The sequence below is a fragment of the Pseudophryne corroboree genome, chromosome 4, assembly GCF_028390025.1.
Source record: "Pseudophryne corroboree isolate aPseCor3 chromosome 4, aPseCor3.hap2, whole genome shotgun sequence".
In the NCBI taxonomy this organism is placed as follows: Eukaryota; Metazoa; Chordata; class Amphibia; order Anura; family Myobatrachidae; genus Pseudophryne; species Pseudophryne corroboree.
The window spans coordinates 496,355,457-496,375,096 of record NC_086447.1 but is presented as its reverse complement, the minus strand read 5'-3'; positions in this window follow the sequence as shown (position 1 = coordinate 496,375,096).

Genomic DNA, 19,640 nt, shown 5'->3' with positions numbered 1-19,640 from the left:
TCGTCAAAAAGAAGGATGGGGGTCTGCGGCCCTGTATTGACTATAGAGGTCTCAACGACATAACAATTAAGAACAGATATCCATTGCCTCTAATTCCAGAACTGTTTGACCGTGTTAAAGGAGCTACTGTATTTACGAAGTTGGACTTACGGGGGGCCTACAATCTTATTCGTATTCGCCCAGGTGATGAATGGAAAACGGCATTTAATACCCGCGACGGCCATTATGAATACCTGGTAATGCCTTTCGGCCTATGTAATGCCCCAGCCGTCTTTCAAGAATTCGTTAATGACATCTTTAGAGACCTCCTCTATAACTGCTTGGTGGTGTATTTGGATGACATCCTCATCTTTTCTAGGGATCGGAAGACCCATCGAGAACAAGTCAAAGAAGTTCTAACTCGTTTGCGGAGAAATCAATTATTCTGTAAGTTAGAGAAGTGCACCTTCGAAGAACCCACAATTCCTTTCCTTGGTTACATCCTCTCAGGGCAGAGGTTACAGATGGAGCCCGCTAAAGTCCAGGCGATTCAGGATTGGTCGCTTCCAGCTACCCTTAAGGGAGTTCAACGCTTCCTGGGGTTCGCCAACTTCTATCGAAGATTCATTCAGAATTATTCCTCTGTCATAGCTCCCATAACAGCATTAACTAGAAGAGGGGCCGATCCGGCCAAGTGGTCTCCAGAGTCTTTAGAAGCCTTCTCGTCATTAAAGAAGGCCTTCATGACCGCCCCTGTTCTTCGACAACCCGATCTCAGCCGCCCATTCCTGGTGGAGGTCGATGCCTCCACGGTAAGAGTAGGAGCAATATTATCCCAGCTCTTTGAGGACAAGAAAGTCCATCCGTGTGCATTCTCCCCCGCTGAGCAGAATTACGCTATTGGGGAACAAGAGTTACTGGCAATAAAATTAGCCTTTGAGGAGTGGAGGTACTTGTTGGAGGGAGCACAGCATCCAATCTCAGTGACCACGGATCACAAGAACCTCCTGTATCAACAGTCAGCTCGATGTCTAAACCCACGCCAAGCAAGATGGGCACTCTTCTTTACCCGTTTCAACTTTAAACTTAGTTACCGACCAGGCCCCCTCAACAAAAAGGCAGATGCATTATCCCGTTCCCTAAGTTCTGAAGAATCCTCTGACTGTTCAAAGGAACCATTCATCTTGGACTCCACCTCTTTTTCAGCAATTAACACCTCTCCACTTCCTCCTCCAGGAAAAATCTTTGTTGCACCAAATCTTCGCAAGAAACTGCTTACATGGGCTCACTCCTCCTCCTTCATGGGTCATGCGGGTGGTCATAAAACGCTCAAATTCATTCAGCGCTTCTACTGGTGTCCTCATCTTAGGACTGATGTTCAGAAATTCGTGGCTGCCTGTCCAAAGTGTGCTCAGCATAAAAGTCCCAAAGGTCCACCAGCCGGGTTGCTCCATCCATTACCTGTGCCGCAAAAACCATGGACGAATATTTCTATGGACTTTATTACTGATTTACCTATGCCTGGTGGACGAAATACCGTATGGGTCATACTTGACCGGTTCTCTAAGATGGCACACTTCGTTCCCCTGGCTAGTCTTCCATCAGCATCTCAGTTGGCAAAACTATTTATAGCAGAGATTTTCCGACTCCATGGTCTACCGCAGGAGATCGTGTCTGATAGAGGTCCCCAGTTTGTGGGTAAGTTTTGGAGATTCCTATGTTCTGCTCTTGGCGTAAAATTGAATTTCTCCTCAGGATATATTCCCCAAACGGATGGTCAAACAGAGAGAGTGAACCAGGACCTGGAGACATTTCTACTGTTATTCATGTCCTCCTCTCAGGATGACTGGCTGGACTTTCTCCCATTCGCAGAATTCGCCCATAACAATCTCTATCACTCTGCTACAAAGTCTTCTCCATTTTTTATTAATTACGGTTATCATCCGAAAGTTCCCGACTTCCAACTCTTGCCTACACTTGAGGTCCCTGCCGCAGAATCAGCACTTCCACAGTTTACTAAAACCTGGAAACAGGTTCACAAGGCCTTGCTCAAGACATCCAAAAAATATAAGACCTACGCGGATCTGAAGCGAAGAGCTGTACCAAGTCTTAAAGTGGGAGATCGGGTTTGGGTTTCCACACGTAATCTAAGATTGAAGGTTCCTACTAAGAAGTTTGCTCCCAGGTTTAATGGGCCCTACCCAATCGAGAGAGTCTTGAATCCTGTGGCTTACAAAGTGAAGTTGCCTCCGCATTTGAGAATCCCTAACGCTTTTCATATTTCTCTCTTAAAACCGTTGGTACTCAATCGATTCAGAGCTGCTCTGCCTAAATCACGCAAGATCCAATCAGCACAAGGAGACGAATTTGAGATTCACAAGATCCTCGATTCCCGCAGACGATATGGTCGCCTCCAGTACCTTGTTGATTGGAAGGGATATGGACCTGAGGAAAGGTCCTGGGTAGAGGCAGATGACGTCCATGCCCCAAGACTTTTTCGGACATTTCATGACAAATTTCCAGCTAAACCATATAGGTGTCCGGAGTCCACCCGCAAAGGGGGGGTACTGTCAGCGTCCAGGGTCTTACCGGAATGCTGAGGGCCGCGGGGCTGGCTTCACGGGCGGCTGGGCAGCGGCGGAGGAGGGCTGCAGCACTGGGTCCGGGGGGAAGGCAGCGGTAATGGCGGCGAGGGGGTCCGCTCATGACGGCGGGACGCCGCTGCAACGGCTCCCTCTTGCTAAACTGTTGCCTAGGAGACCAGGGGTAGTGTGCAGCATAATCATGGAAAAGGTCTGCATTACTGGGCGCCGCCACGTTGAGAGACCAAGTTTCTGGTATGATTCTTGTTCCTGGTTCTTCCAGCCAATCCAGGGAAACTTCTTCCTATAAAACGGGGCTGGTTTAGGACAGGGATGCCAGTGCTTCAAGTTACAACCCTGTTGTAGGTGCTTTAGCCTGTGCTCCCCAGATTCCTGCTGTATTCTGGTATTTCTAACCCTGCTTAGCCGGTTCTCAGTTGTTGCTGCAGCACTGCCGTCCCTAGCCTGCTGCTGCCTGTGGAGACGCTCCTGGAAAACTCGGTCCAGTAAGACCCTCTGGGCACGGACGACCTTGGGTCCCCTGCTTCGTCCTTCGAGCCACAGTCCGCAGATCCTTGTCTCCAGCCAAGTCCTCGAACCATCGTTCACAGTCCTCAGCTCGTTATCCCCAGCCTTGTCTTACAAGCCACAGTCTACAGTTCTTAGTCTCCAGCCACGTCCTTGAGCCACCGTCCTCAGTCCCTTCTCCACAGACTCGTCTTGCAAATCTCCGTCCTCGTTCTCTGTCCTCAGCTATGTCTATAACCATCATTCACAGTTCTGCAGTTCATTATTTACAACTTCGCCTTTCAAGCCACAAACCCGCAGTTCCTTGTTTACAACTACGTCCCAAGTCATTGTCCACCAGCCACAGTTCTCATCCTCAGCCCCGTCCTCAAGAACTTCAACCCACAGACTCTGAGCCCCGCCTACGTCTTTACCCCTTGCTCCATGAGAAGGAACTATATCCAACCCCCTCGTCTTGTTCATCTCCAGTCTAATCCCTCCTTGGGTGAGTCTCAGCTGCCGGATCCTCAAACCTTGCTAGACGTGACACATTACACCGCACAGTAGTGTCCATTAGTCACATTACACCACACTGTAGTGTCCATTAGTCACATTACACCACACAGCGGTACCCCTTATACATGCAGCAGTGCTGGGGGGGAGTACTAATCGGAGCAGGCAGCAGGCAGCTTCTGCAGCTCCATGTGCTCTGAACTAAGATGGCTGCGGGAGGGCTGCCGAGCATGCCCTGCCACATACAGCTCCTTTCAAGGTCCTTTGCAGAGCTCGTGAGTCATACTTCTTGCTCCTGCATCCAAGGAGCTAGGTAAAAATGGGCGGCCACTGCTATAATTAAAAGTGAGTCACTGTGTGATAAGGCTGTCAAACTGGATGCAGCCCCCAGGGCCGACTCTACCATTAGGCAACTTTAGGCAGCTGGAGGGCGCCACTAAATTCACCTAGAAAAAAGATGTCTCTGTATGCAACCTCCTCCATTTACACTGGCTGGTTGCTGCAGGTCTAATCAGGTGCAGCCGCCGCTATCAGGCTGTACCACATAGTGTTTCAGCATTCCTCCATTCCTTCCAGGTTTAACATCAAGTCATGTGAAGGCACATAGGAGGCAGGTATAACTATAGTTCTCAAGGGACGCCCCCACAGCCGCTCCTCATAGCCCTGATGCATCTCCTCCAGGCCCCTGGATCCCGGCTCTCTAGCAGCAAGCAGCACCTGACTACATGTCTGCACCCAGCAGCAATGCTGTAATTCTGCTGCTGCTGCTGCCTGTAAGAGCACCATGCCAATTTCAAGAGAAAACAAGGAAACAACTTTTAGGTAAGTAACCCATGGAGGTCTCTGTTGGACCACAGACAGTACAGATGTAATAGCCCGATGGGTGGTTTGCACTTGCACACAGCATAATAGGGAAAACACAGGCAATGGGGCATAATACAGTTCATATGCAGGAGGGGGGCCAGTAATGAACTTACAGATGGGAGGATGGAACACAATAATGAGCATATAACGGCACTCAGCAAAAATATGATATTTGCCTCAGTGTCCTATACGATTCCTAACATGCCAGCTATAGGCAGAAAGATGGTCATCACTCAAGGTTTTGAAGTGAAAGTATATTGTGAACAAAGTTTGTTTGCAATATACTTATTGACTTTAAAAGTCCTTGAGTGTTGTCCCTTTTCTCTGTATATGTATAATGATGCAATTCAACCCAGCCTATCTAGTGGCCACCTGCATCTTCCATCCGAGAGATGGTGGTGTTGGGAATTTGCAGGTTAGAGGGCACTAGGCTGAAGCTTTACCTAAGGTGCAGACAGACATTGCACCACCCCTGGCAGCCCCATAATGGTTTTGAGGGCTCCCATCTTCCCTGATCTCAGTAGCAGATTTGTATTGCATGTTTAGTTATTACTGACTAAAGTGCTACTTTATATATAAAGATACATATTTAGAAATCAAAAATATATTTATTATGATTACACTATAAGCAATATGTTGTGTTATCTATGCAGTGCACAGTAAGTTATATGTAAAGAAAGTTATATGCATTGTGATATGTAATGGTTGTGGTGTGTATTCTAAACTAAATGTATTGTATGTGATATGCAATGTAAACATTATGTAGTGCACTGTAAGCAGGCCCGGCGCTACCCGCTCAGCAAGGTCTGCAAAGCACGTAGGCACCGGCCTGGAGAGGCGCTCCCCACTCTGCGTCCTTGCTGATACTGTATGCTGTTGCTGCCGACTGCCGCTGTCTGCGCCTGTCATACTGTATGATGGGCAGAAGCGGTGCCGACAACACAAAGAGCGGTGCCCATCTCCTCCTTTCTGGCTCCCTACCTTCTTGATTGTGCTCATAGGTGAAAGTAAGGGGTGGTCCGAGTGTGTACAGGACCAACCCATTAGGCATATCACTAACTTCAGCCGTCCGCCCAGCGAAAACCAGGAAAACGACTACAGTCGCTCTGAGTCACATCCTGAGCTCCGCCTCCCCTGGGGGCTGCTTTAACTCAAAGGCATAGCCACTGACTGAACGACTCAGTCCCAGTGGCAGCTGTCTCTCCCTAAAGAAGAGAGGAGGCACTTCTTAAGCAAGAATCAGGTAATTGACAATCGGGGGGGGGTGGGAGGGTTGGGGTGGTCTTCAAAGCATAGAGTCTGCATATGACATTTAGAGTTTTTATTTATTTTTCTAATAAAGCTATCTTTTTATATTGCACACACACACACATACATATTTTTATATACACAATTTTAAATACAATTCTGCCGAAGGCATACTGTATGTCAGAAACATGTTTTACTCACACACTCCCTCACCCTCCCACTAACTCCCCATCACCGTCCATGCCCTCACGCTCCATTTAACCTGCCAGTCACCATCCATGCCCTCACCCTCCCTCTAGCTCCCCCTCAGCATTCCTACCATCACACTGCCTCTAAATTCCCTCTCAGTATTCCTGCCCCCACCCTCCCTGTAACTCCCCCTCAGCATCCCTACCCTCACCCTCCCCTCTAACTCCCCATCACTGTCCATGCCCTCACGCTCCTTCTAACCCCTCAGTCACCGCCTATGCCCTTACACTCCTCTTACCCCCCAGTCACTGTCCATGCCCTTACTCTCCCTCTAACCCCCAGTCACCGTCCAAGCCCTTACCCTCTTTCAAACTCCCCCTCAGTGTCCCTGCCCTCACCATCCCTCTATCTCCCCCTCAGCGTTCCTGCCCTCACCCTCCCTCTATCTCCCCCTCAGCCTCTTCTGGCTTGCGTTCCATTGTGGAATTATGGAAAGCCTATATTGCCCAGGGCCCTATACTCCCATAAAGGTATTGTGTATAAGGGGCACTACTGTGGGCATTGTGTATAAGGGATACTACTGTGTAGCATAACGTGTATAAGAGGGCACTACCATGGGCATTCTGTATAAGGACTACTACTGTATGTTGTAATATGAATCATGGGGACTAAGTGCAGAGTAATGTAAGTAAGATTGTGCTACAGTGTGGTATAATTTGAGTTGGAGGTACTATTTTGAGGTGCTATTATGTGGCCCCTCCTCCTTGTGAGACCACACATCCTTTTTGTGATGCATGCCTTCGGCACGTGCTGTCCCCTTATGAGTTAAGGGAGGGAGTGCGCAAAATTATAGTTTGCAGAAGGGCGCTGAACACCCTAGCACCGGCCCTGACTGTAAGGAGTATGCTGTGTACTGTAAATGATATACTGTATAAGTGATATGCAGTGTAAGTGATGTACAGTGTAATCTAAATGATGTGCAGTGTCGGTGATATGCAACATAGGTGATATGCATTGTAAATTGTATGAAATTGATATACAGTGTAAGCGATGTGCAATGTAAATGATATGCAGTGTACTGTAAGCAATGTGTAGTGTGTGCAAGGGCGGATTGGGTGGGAAGGTTCCAGGTGCCATTAGTCAAAAGCAGCGGCGCTATGCAGACATTAAGCTATCCAGTCCTACTCCCTGGGACAGTTACATACAGTACCCATCCACCCACCAGCCTCCAGAGCATACCCTGAATTCTGAACATACCCTAACCCCTAACCTAAGGATCATACCCTACCCCCCTAGCATAGGGATGGTCAAAGTTTTAGTGGTGCGACCAATGCTGGTGTACAGAGCATTATTGTACTGCCTATATATTAACTGAAAGTGAGCGTCTCAGTCCTTGCATATTGGGAAGCACAGATGTACACCGGGGATGGACATTGTTGCTGCATTAACCGCAGACACAACTGCAGCAGAAGATGCAAGGAAGGTTGCAACTGCATCAAATTAAGATTGCAGCCCTATAAGGGAACCTCCTCAACTGACCCCGCCCCAATTAGAACTGCTTCCATAAATTTTCCCAGGCTGGTTTTCCATCCTAATCCCCGAGCATACTCTGCAAGTCTCTAAGCTCATCATTGCTCTGTTCAGACTCTGTGCTGTTTCAGTAATCCTCTATGCACCTGTGATTACCAGACTGCAGTTACTAATTACTAGTGTTACTAGTTGCTGGTTAATACACTCCTATGTTTACAACAGTGATCCTGAAATCCTGATCTGTTATTAACCTCTGAACATTTTGCATGTTCTCTGTAGCCATCTTGGACTCTGTCATTTGATTCATTCAGCCAACCTCTGTGCTGCAGCAGTCATCTGACTTCATGCTCCAATGGACTTCATCCTGTTCTTATTGTCAAAGTCAGAAAAATATCACTATGCACACTGCCATATTTGCACCTCATGCGAGCTCCCGCTGCGCGTGCAAGAGCTCTCCCATGCGTGCGCATACTCGCAGTCGCGTGCACCCGCAGGCGCACGATATGCGGATTTACGGTAGAGTTTGTATGCGTCTAGCGGGCGACTCAATCGATATATATTTTAACCATATAATGTATTTTGTAAATCATGGTCCCTTTGATAGATTCTGAAAGTTTAGTTAATATAGCATGTTCATGGACAAAGAGATCCCTCTTTGTTTGATACGAAGGGTCAGACATGGGTCATACAGTGGTGTTTAGTATCCATCGGAAGAGTATTTAATTAGCAATATTCCGGTGTTGGTTTGAAGCGGATTAATCGCTCGTGCGAATAGTTATGGACATAAGAAGTTTATGTCCATTTACTATTATTTGCACTTACTTATCCATGCGGCGGGAAACCTAGTTTCCCACCCACCTGAGCAGTTGGAAGTAGACACAGCCCACCTGTATGAATCAACCTATGACCTTTTGTTATAATGCGAAGACGAATTCCTGTGTCCAATGAACAATGAGATTGTAGGGACCATTGAATTGTATTGTGTGTGGGGCATAAATAGACAAGCCGATCGTATCCAGCTCATTCTCTTCAACGGTTCTCAGTGCTGATAATCGGGAGCTGGATATCCAGAGGCGCATGCGATTGTTTCCCTTTGTGCGTAAGTTTTCTCCGCGATCATATTGTCTTTCTTGTTATTGTGAGCCATATCTCTCTCTCTCTCGTCTCCCCTTTCCCTCTCTTTTCCTCTTAAAAGTGTTATTGTACTGTTATTGTATTTCATGTGTAGTTATCTGGTTAGGTAGTCTATGTTATATTGGTAGTGTATGACTTGTATTGTATTATTCTTTTGCAAGTATAAACATTCACATAAGGCGTTAGACCCTAAGATCAGTATCTGTATATTTCTTATATTTTTAAGTATACTCAGAGCCTCGGAGACGCTCGAACAGCTTTTGAGTTAATAAGGTTACACTGTGTTACATTCACACTCTATCTCTACACCAAGGTTTACTGCATAATACACTGTTTTATGGTATAGTTATAAAGGTTTAACATTGTGAGCGTCTGCGCCGCTGGTGATCTCCTCGTGGTCCCGAGCGTCCGCTACGCTATAGCGAATCATTACGTTAGTCGGCAGCCAATAGCGTGCCTGCCTGTGATCTCTTGGCCGTGAGCGAACGTGACGCTTGAGCGTCTCGACTACGGCTAAGCGATTGTTACGCGACGTGCGTACCCTTACGGTATTCCATACGTTAATAGCGTACAGTGTTCTTAGACCTCTTAAAGGGTTTTAAGTAAGATAAATATTTAGCTTTATCAATTGGCGGCTCGTCCGTCCTTCACATATCTCTGCTAGGTAATTTCAGCAGACATTATCCATCAGCAAAGGGCGGGAGATCATATTCCTCGCAGTGCTGTCTGGATAAGCGTCTGCTTCGCTTAGTAAAGGGTGCTGAGGGAATCCGGAACCGGAGGTAAGAACAACACGCTAGTGTCTTTTAAAACTGTTTATTTCTATCTTGCGTACGCACACACGCATATCTGCATTTCTTTTTATTCGTGTATTTTCATATATCACTCTCCTGTTTGCCATTTTATAATTGATAAACGTGCTAAGAGAGATTTGTCGCTATTTCATAGTTAAAGTGTAAAAGTAATACATTAAGGGATAAATTGCAAAGCACGCACGCAGCTCTACCTAAAGATACAAGGAGAGATTGGTGTGGTGCTCGGTAGATGATCAAGGATCATCTACATTGATAAACGTGTTAGTTGTGTTACAGTGGATATCTGCATTGCGTACACGTGTCTCTAACAAAAGGCTGAGACTCGCGCACGCAACTCAAAGGCCGACGCACGCAGCGTATATTACGCAACGGAGTGTCTGGGTACGCCCACGTAACTCAAATCACACGATAAGTGTTATTTTAGCAGGCGAAGAGGTGGCAACGCGATAAATAGCGCAAGTCTATTTCAGTGTCCGAAATTTAAGCTAATAGATCCTTCTCCAATTTACAACACATCTGGTCTAAAGGAAAGAAATTTCTGCGCAGAAATAGAAATAGAAACAAAAGTGTACATGTGGTGAGTGAGTGTTTGCATATATAAGTTTTTACAATTTTGGGGATTGAACCACAGAAATCATCGAGTTCTCGTGAAGTACATACGTGTAAGTGACATACATGGTGGCTAGGGAGGCATCCCTTGTTAAACATATAAAGAGCATTAGAGTGTAGCAGACCAGGAGGTCATACTGTAGCAGACCAGGAGGTCAGACCAGGAGGTCGCATAACAGACCAGGAGGTCCAGGTACAGCAGACAAGGAAGTCCGCTATAGAGTCAAGTAGCCCAACACCAAGAAGGGTTGGGGCGGAACCCATATAGGCCATAAAGCTCAGGCTGAAGGAATTCGCAGCTGCTGAATGTCGATTCCGTTGGTCGCTCCGTACATAAGATTAGTTGCTTATGTACTGAACGATTGTACCGCACGTAATTGTGTGCATTAGTTAGTAATCTGACCTAGTACCATATGTGTACGAAAAGGGTCATAAACGCTATTTGTACATTCTAACGTGATTTGTGTAATTTTTTATTTTTAAAAGGGAAGTTCGCTGGTCACTCAGGAATTATCCAACAACCCCACAGTTACTGGAAAGGCACATGTTCCAGTAAACAAAGGTTCATAGGGGCCCTGGGTCGAGTACGCCAGCACTATATCAGTGTGAAGGTCGTATTGGTCGGCGTGGGCGAGTAAGTGGGGTACTCGGTAAACTACCACCGTCAACCTATCTTTGAATATTTTGGTTTTTTGTAAGGGTTCGCTGAAGACCCTGATATAAAGGTCAGAGGTAGAGCAAGCAACACCTGCAAATTATGGGGGCCAGTTGTTCAGGAAGGGGGCAATCAACCTCGGTTCAGGTTGATTTAGTGAACCGACCAATCGGGTCGGCAAGGTACGTAATGTGTGAAAAATACGGTTCGCAGACAGAAGTTTTATGTGATGAATGGGAGAGAATGACGGTACATGACGGGGAGAAGTTCCCAAGAGTAGGCAGCTTTAGCCCAGAAGTGTTACAAAATCTAAGGAGGAGGATATGTCTCATTAAATCAGCAAAGAGACGAATCAAACATTATGATTATTTGCAGTTATGGCAACAGGAGGGTGAAATACAGAGAGGATTGGCTCAGGCGGCGGGATCTAATCCTATCAGGAAACTGATAGCCACGACCCCGCCGCCACCATACATATCAGGAGAGAAATTGGTTGCGGAGAATGACGCACTAGGGTGTAACAAACAAACACTTAGCAACTGTGTAAATGTTAATGAGTTAACCAATGCAAGTATTAACCCGTGCAAGTTGTACCCTGTTTTGAACTTTCCCCAGGAGTGTGATCAAGAAGACGAAGCATCAACAATATCGGCGCTCTCTCTAGCAGCCACCATATCAGAGACAACAGTAGGCACGGCCCAACCCTTGCGATTAGTAACAAAGGCCCCTAGCGGAGGGACAGGTGAGGTCGTATCAACGGGTAAGTACGGCACCTTACACTATGCTGAAACCATTTCACCACAGGCGGTAGAATCTAATCAGAATGAGGTTATTAAACTTGCTCCCGTTAGGGTAATAGCTGTTCCAAATGGGAAAACGGACACTACAGGAGTCACTCCCATTAGGAACATTGCCATGTATAGCCCATTTTCCCGAATGGAATTAAGAACCATAGTGTCTGAATTCCCTGATCCTAGGAAAGATCTAGTTGCTAGCCAGAAATACATCAGAGACCTAGGAAATACTGTAGAGCCAAATAACAAAGACTGGCAGATATTGCTGAGGGCATGTTTACCCTCCAATGTCGACTCAGCTCAATTTTTAGCTGACTGTGGATTGGATCAGGATGTACCCCTTACAGATGTGTACAACAAAGACAATGTAAAAAGAATAAATTTACAGTTAAAGGAGTATTTCCCAGCTGTAGCCAAATGGAATAGAATTTTTTCCATTAAACAAAAAGAGTCAGAAACAGCTGCTGAGTATTTTCACCGGGCACTATTAGAAATGGCAAAATACACTGGCATAGAGGACATTAGGACCAATGCAAATCATCAAGAAGTAGCAGTATCTGTGCTAATGGATGGTTTAAAAGAAGCATTAAAGACAAGGGTACAGACCACGCAACCATGTTGGCGAGGTCTGTCGGTGGCTACTTTGAGAGAGGCTGCTATTGATCACGACCGGAATATCACCAGACACAGGGAGTCACAAGGTGATAAGTTAATGGCCGTAAGTATACAGGCCCTGGCCACAAAGCAGCCTTTGTTTAAATCACCAAATCCGGTGGGTAAGTCAAATGTGGTAACATGTTATTTTTGTCATAAACAGGGACACATAGCACGAGACTGTAGAGCGAAAAATTCACAAAGATCATATCAACCCCCTAGACAACGACACGACACACGACATTGGGATCAGGGTCCACAGAGATGGAGTTATGAGCCACATACAGGGGAAACAAAAAGATATCCCCCAAAAGGAGACTGGCAAACTTCTGGCAGTTCCCATTTAACCCCTTCACAAGTAGTTGCTGCCAGCGGGATTCAGGGAGGTCACCATACCCAATAGGGGTGTGGCCATACCTGTAATCTGCAGCCAGTAAAATTGATTGCAAGTCTTGGAAGTGAACCCGAAATTGCAATAAATGTAGCTGGTAAATCATTAAACTTTCTTGTAGATACGGGGGCGGCCAAATCAGTGATAAATTCGACAATGGGCATGAGAACCACTGGTAAGACAATTCCAGCCATAGGAGTAACGGGAGTAGTCCAGCACTACCCTGTTAGCAAACCAGCCGAGATTACAATAGGGCCTTTACATACCAAGCATTCCTTTTTGCTGGCTGCATCGGCACCGACTAATCTCCTGGGAAGAGACTTATTTTGTAAAATGGGGTGCGTCATTTATTGTACTCCTGAAGGTGTATTCTTGGACATACCTGAGAATCACGCTCAGGAAGTGCGAGACATGTTAGACTCCCCATCAAAATTACTGTCACATACCATTATGACAAATAGGACTCCATCCCAAGTAGAAGAAATGACATCCCAGATACCAGAGTCACTTTGGACTAAAGATGGACAAGACACTGGATTAATGGCAAACGTAGCTCCAGTAGTTGTGCAAGTAAAAGATGGTAGGATAGCTCCAAAAATCCCACAATACCCTCTGAAGCCAGAGGTGGAGTTAGGAGTTTACCCAGTAATAGAGCGCTTGCTACAACAGGGCATTCTGGTAAGAACATCCAGCACTGCCAATAGTCCCATCTTCCCTGTGAAAAAGAGTGGGGGGAGGGGTTACCGGCTAGTGCAGGATCTAAGGGGGATTAACAAAATAGTTGAGAGTCAGTTCCCCGTAGTGCCAAATCCAGCTGTCATCCTTATGCAAATCCCTCCCACTGCGAAATTTTTCACTGTTATTGACCTCTGCTCCGCTTTCTTTTCGGTACCCCTGCATCCTGACAGCCAATATTTGTTTGCATTTACATACAGAGGAGTCCAATACACATGGACTCGATTACCACAAGGTTTCATAGATAGTCCAAGTATATTTTCCCAAGCTTTGCATGATTGTTTACTGTCTTTCCAACCAGAGAGTGGATCAGTATTGATACAGTATGTGGATGATTTACTACTGTGTTCAGATTCATTGGAAGCATCCCTGAAGGATACGAAACAGCTCCTGTTTCATCTTTCAGACACAGGACACAAGGTTTCCAAAGACAAGTTGCAATTATGCCAAACTAAAGTAAAATATTTGGGACACTGTCTAACACAAGGACTGAGACACCTGACCGCTGATAGAATTCAAGCAATTAGAGACATGACTCTGCCACAAACCCAGCAACAGATCAGAACGTTTTTAGGAATGTGTGGGTATTGCCGTAACTGGATCCCAGGATTTTCCATTCTAGCGTTACCTTTGCAGGAAATGGTCTCCTCAAACAAACCGGATCGGATTTCGCATACAGACGAGTCCGAGATGGCATTTGAGAGACTTAAACAGTGCCTAACGCAGGCGCCAGCATTAGGTATGCCAGACTATGGGAAACCCTTTGAGCTGTACGGAACAGAAAGTGCTGGTTGCGCGGCAGGCGTCCTAACCCAAAAGCACGGTGATGCCAGCAGGCCGGTAGCATACTACAGCGCTCAGCTAGATACGGTAGCGCAATCCCTCCCCACATGTTTGCGAAGCGTTGCTGCGATAGCATTGCTAGTAACGAAAAGCGAAGATGTAGTGCTAGGTCACAACCTCACAATTCATACACCACATGCTGTGTCAGCCTTGCTAAATTCTGCCCAAACCAGGCACGTCTCATCAGCGCGGTTTACAAGATGGGAATTGGCACTAATGGCCCCCGTAAACATCACCATAAGGAGATGCAGTGCATTAAATCCTGCAACATATCTCCCAGGTGTGCCTGGACAGGCACAAAGGGTGGAGGATGAGAGTGGTGGGGAAGTAGGATTTAATACAAAAGATGACATGCATGATTGTATGGAATATTTGACCCAAAATTTTACCGCAAGGCCTGACATCTGTGACAACCCACTGGAAGATGTAGATCTTACCTTCTACACGGATGGTAGTTGTCACAGACAGTCAGACTCGGGAGACTTGTGTACTGGATACGCAGTCGTAGACGACCAAGGCACCATAGAAGCTGAACCGCTAGGCCCACCTCACTCAGCCCAGGTTGCTGAACTGGTCGCCCTAACCAGAGCATGTGAATTGGCTAAGGGCAAGTCAGCCAATATCTACACCGACTCTAGATACGCATTCGGGGTAGTCCATGATTTCGGAGCCCTATGGCGCCTCAGAAATTTCATGACGGCAGCTGGTACACCGGTAGCGCATGCAGCTCACATCAAAAGGCTTCTAACAGCGATACAGGAACCCGACAGAGTGGCTGTTATCAAGTGTAAAGCACACACATATAGCCAAGACCCAGTATCACTTGGTAACAGCCGAGCAGACGAAGCTGCTAAGTTAGCAGCCGGTACCCCCAGACAGACAGACACCACACAATTGATGGTATTCAATACCATCAACACACAGAAGTTGTGTGAAATGCAAAATTTGTGTTCCACACAGGAAAAGGCAGTCTGGAAGGCAAAGGGATATGGCCAGGAGTCCTCTGGACTCTGGACAGATGGACAGGGTAAACCAGTGGCCCCCAGAGCATATCTTCCATGTTTAGCTGAGGCAGCACACGGGCTGACTCATCTGGGCAAGGAGGGGATGTGTAAGTTGGTAAGAGCATATTGGTGCGCCCCAGGATTTTCATCTCATGCAGGTAAAAGAGCAATGTCATGCCTTACCTGTTTGAGAAAGAATATCGGAAAGGCAATACCAACAGAACCATCTCATATCCCACCTACAGGCGGACCTTTTCAGGTAATACAGATTGACTTTATCCAATTACCCCCTTGTCGAAATTTGAAATATGTACTTGTTTGTATAGATGTATTCTCAAATTGGGTCGAAGCATTTCCTGCGGCCACAAATACCGCTATGTTTACTGCTAAGAAAATTGTGCAGGAATTTGTATGTAGATATGGTATCCCTAGAATAATTGAAAGTGATAGGGGTACCCATTTTACAGGTGATGTCTTTCAAGGAATGTGTAAGTTGATGGGAATTGATAGCAAGCTGCACACTCCATACCGTCCACAGGCGAGTGCGAAGGTGGAAAGAGTGAACAGCACTATTAAAAATAAACTGAGCAAAGTTATGGCAGAAACAGGATTGACATGGCCAGAAGCTTTACCCATTGTACTATACAGCATCAGAACCACTCCCAGGTCCCCTCTTAATCTGTCTCCCTTTGAAATCTTGTTTGGTCGACAACCGCATGTTATGATTAACCCTCAGGATGATTTGAAGTGTAACAATGAAGTGACTGTAAAATACTTGATTAACATGTGTAAACAGCTAAGGAATCAAAATGATAATTTGAAGTTAGTGATTCCTGATTTACCAGATAGTAATTGTCATGACATTGAACCTGGGGATTATGTAATGATACGGAATTTTCTACGCTCAGGTTGCCTTATTGACAGATGGGAAGGACCATACCAAGTCTTATTGACTAGCACTACAGCATTGAAGGTTGCCGAGAGAGAGACTTGGGTTCATTCGTCCCACTGTAAGAAGGTTGCTGATCCAGAGAGGTCCCGTGATAAGGAACAGACGGTAGAGGAAGTTGTATCACTGGAGTGTCTGTTCCAGGAGGACTGAGGCGGCACCGGAGCATTGAAAATCACAAGATCGAAAGCAGTTGTCGATTCCCTGTTCCCTTTTATTGTTTTTCTCCACTTCCCATCCCCTCTCCCTCAACTATTTTTTTTTCCCCCTTCTCATTCTTCTCCGTTTCCTCCTACAAGATGGACTTGCCTCAAGAGACTGTGATCCGGATTTTCCTGTTGACCATGATGTTGACCAGAGCAGTCTGTTCCGGCGAGAGTACCATGGAGGTCGAGAGAGGCTCTGGAATGGGTTCTGATGACAAAGATGGAGGCGTAGTTTTCCAAGAACAACATAATCAACAAGCAAAGGCGAGTATCAGAAAACGATCCGATAACATAGACCATAGAAGGAATTGTGAAGGATTGTTAGCTGAAGAAAACTGTATCTGTAGGCTCTGTGACAATGTAGTTGAGGATGGGTGCATCAAGAAATGCCAATCCAGTTTTAATATCCACATGGACCGGCATCCCTTGAGTGACTATCACTCCTTAGTGGGTAGTGTGTTAAATCAAACAGATTGTTGGGTATGCTCTCAAGTACCTCAAGGTCATAGCAAATCAGGACTAGTACCATTTCCTTTAACGGTAGGGGAGGTACTTGAGCTAAAGGGTGGGAGACCGGTGGACAGGAGGTTTAATATCTCCAGTCCTCCTAGTTTGAAGCTCCACCAATATCATGTGGATAGATCCCTAATATGTTTTAACATTTCCAATCCCCGAAAGCCGGGAAATTGGGAAGTGTCATGGAGTAACCAAACCATGACCTTTTCATATAGAGCAGATAGAATGCCGACAGATACAGAGCTTATACGCCACATAGCCAGTAGAGAAAAATCTTTCCGATATAGGTATACCCTAGGAAGTAGGATTACGAGAGTTGGAGAGGTATCACCAGGATACTGTGCACATATCGTACAAACTGATACGTGTACTAGACAGATGGGAGAATTAGGGTTAGGAGATCTCACATGGAAGATGTGTAATATGGTTATGTCCTACTCCGTCCCATATGTTCTCCCCGATGATGCATATTTCATATGCGGGAGGAAGGCGTATAAGTGGCTTGCCCCAAACTCTGAAGGATTGTGTTATATTGGAAAAGTACTGCCTGAGGTAATGACTGTATCACATGCCAAAATGAAAGATATACACCGTGTTGCCCAAGCTCCTTATACTCACACTCATTACGAGCACGTAGTTAAACGGCACCTGATAGAAAGGACAGAGCATCCGGCCTCTGACATGATCCATGAATCCACCGGGATTCAGGTTCTACTCGCATTAGACATCACTCGCACCGCCAGAGGAGTGTTGAATTATAAATACATATCTGCGCTAGCAAATTTGTTAGACAATATCACTGAAATGTATGACGACACTTTTAGGTATACCGGAAGGGAGCTTCAAGCTTATAAAATAGAACTGGTTCAGCATAGAATGGTTCTCAATTATCTCACGGCAGTGACAGGTGGATATTGTGTCACACTGGCAACGCAGTACGGCGTGAAATGTTGCACATATATTAGGAATAGTACCGAGGATCCGGTCGAGGTCATAGACCAAAAGATGGATGACATTCTCCAATTAAAGTGGGAATTTCGCAGGAGACACAATCTCACCCTTGCTGCTGTGGGTAATGAGCTGACTGGTTGGGTGTCATGGTTGAACCCGCGAAATTGGTTCTCTGGTTTAGGAGAATGGGCTCAAGGAGTCATAATGGATGTAGGGAAGTTTCTCCTATGTATCTTGGGTGTTGTCATAACGATTGGCTTGATATTTAGATGCGGTCAGGCTTTAATGAAGTGCAAACGTAGTACCAGGGTAATGAGTCTAAGGAGTGAGGAAATTGTAATTCCAATGGATTTGATCTATGACCCAACGGTAGAGACAATGATGTGATGAAAATGCGATTATACGGTCCGTTTCTTTCACCTGTTTTTCCGTTTTCTCCAAGGTAAAAAGGCCCACTTGGACGAGGAATTTGATGATCCTGTATACAGACAACAGATGGATTAAAGAAGAAGTTTTGACAACCTTATACACAGATATTTGATGAACTATGCCATAGACCCCCAGTTTCCCTAGAAATTTTAAAATTACGCTAGCCCAACACTTTTGTAAGTCTATGGACATTGACAAAGCTTTTTGCCCACACCTTTTGGCAAAAGCCCAAAGAAGACTGCATTCAACAGACACCAGACAAGACTTCAACCGACAAATGTTCATTAACCTGACATAGAATACCACTGCATTTACCATAATTGTTTCTTATCTTCATCTCTACAACCTTCAGGTAAAGCACACACATAGGCGATAGGGAATACCGGCACAGATATCAGCATTCACATATTCCCCCATTCATGTATCATCAACTAAAATGTGCTCCCCCATTTTTGTTACAACCAAAAGCCGAAAAGAGCTCGGTAAAGTTTGACAGCCCATCCACAGACCCTTAATACGGGATAAGAAGGAATTCAAATGTATACTTCGCAATACCTCGAAGCTTGATTTAAAACATGTACGGCACGATGATACATGACCCCCAAAACATGGATTCATACACACATGCTTCTGCTATCTCACTAGGTCATACCCTTTTCCTACCTTCTCCTCTCCTCCCCTACCCAACCATAGAAATATTTACACATGACATATATTTTTCTCGTTTTGAAATGTTTTAGGAAGTGGCAGTTATTGTTGACTGCCAAAGGGTGGACTGTCAAAGTCAGAAAAATATCACTATGCACACTGCCATATTTGCACCTCATGCGAGCTCCCGCTGCGTGTGCAAGAGCTCTCCCGTGCGTGCGCATACTCGCAGTCGCGTGCACCCGCAGGCGCACGATATGCGGATTTACGGTAGAGTTTGTATGCGTCTAGCGGGCGACTCAATCGATATATATTTTAACCATATAATGTATTTTGTAGATCATGGTCCCTTTGATAGATTCTGAAAGTTTAGTTAATATAGCATGTTCATGGACAAAGAGATCCCTCTTTGTTTGATACGAAGGGTCAGACATGGGTCATACAGTGGTGTTTAGTATCCATCGGAAGAGTATTTAATTAGCAATATTCCGGTGTTGGTTTGAAGCGGATTAATCGCTCGTGCGAATAGTTATGGACATAAGAAGTTTATGTCCATTTACTATTATTTGCACTTACTTATCCATGCGGCGGGAAACCTAGTTTCCCACCCACCTGAGCAGTTGGAAGTAGACACAGCCCACCTGTATGAATCAACCTATGACCTTTTGTTATAATGCGAAGACGAATTCCTGTGTCCAATGAACAATGAGATTGTAGGGACCATTGAATTGTATTGTGTGTGGGGCATAAATAGACAAGCCGATCGTATCCAGCTCATTCTCTTCAACGGTTCTCAGTGCTGATAATCGGGAGCTGGATATCCAGAGGCGCATGCGATTGTTTCCCTTTGTGCGTAAGTTTTCTCCGCGATCATATTGTCTTTCTTGTTATTGTG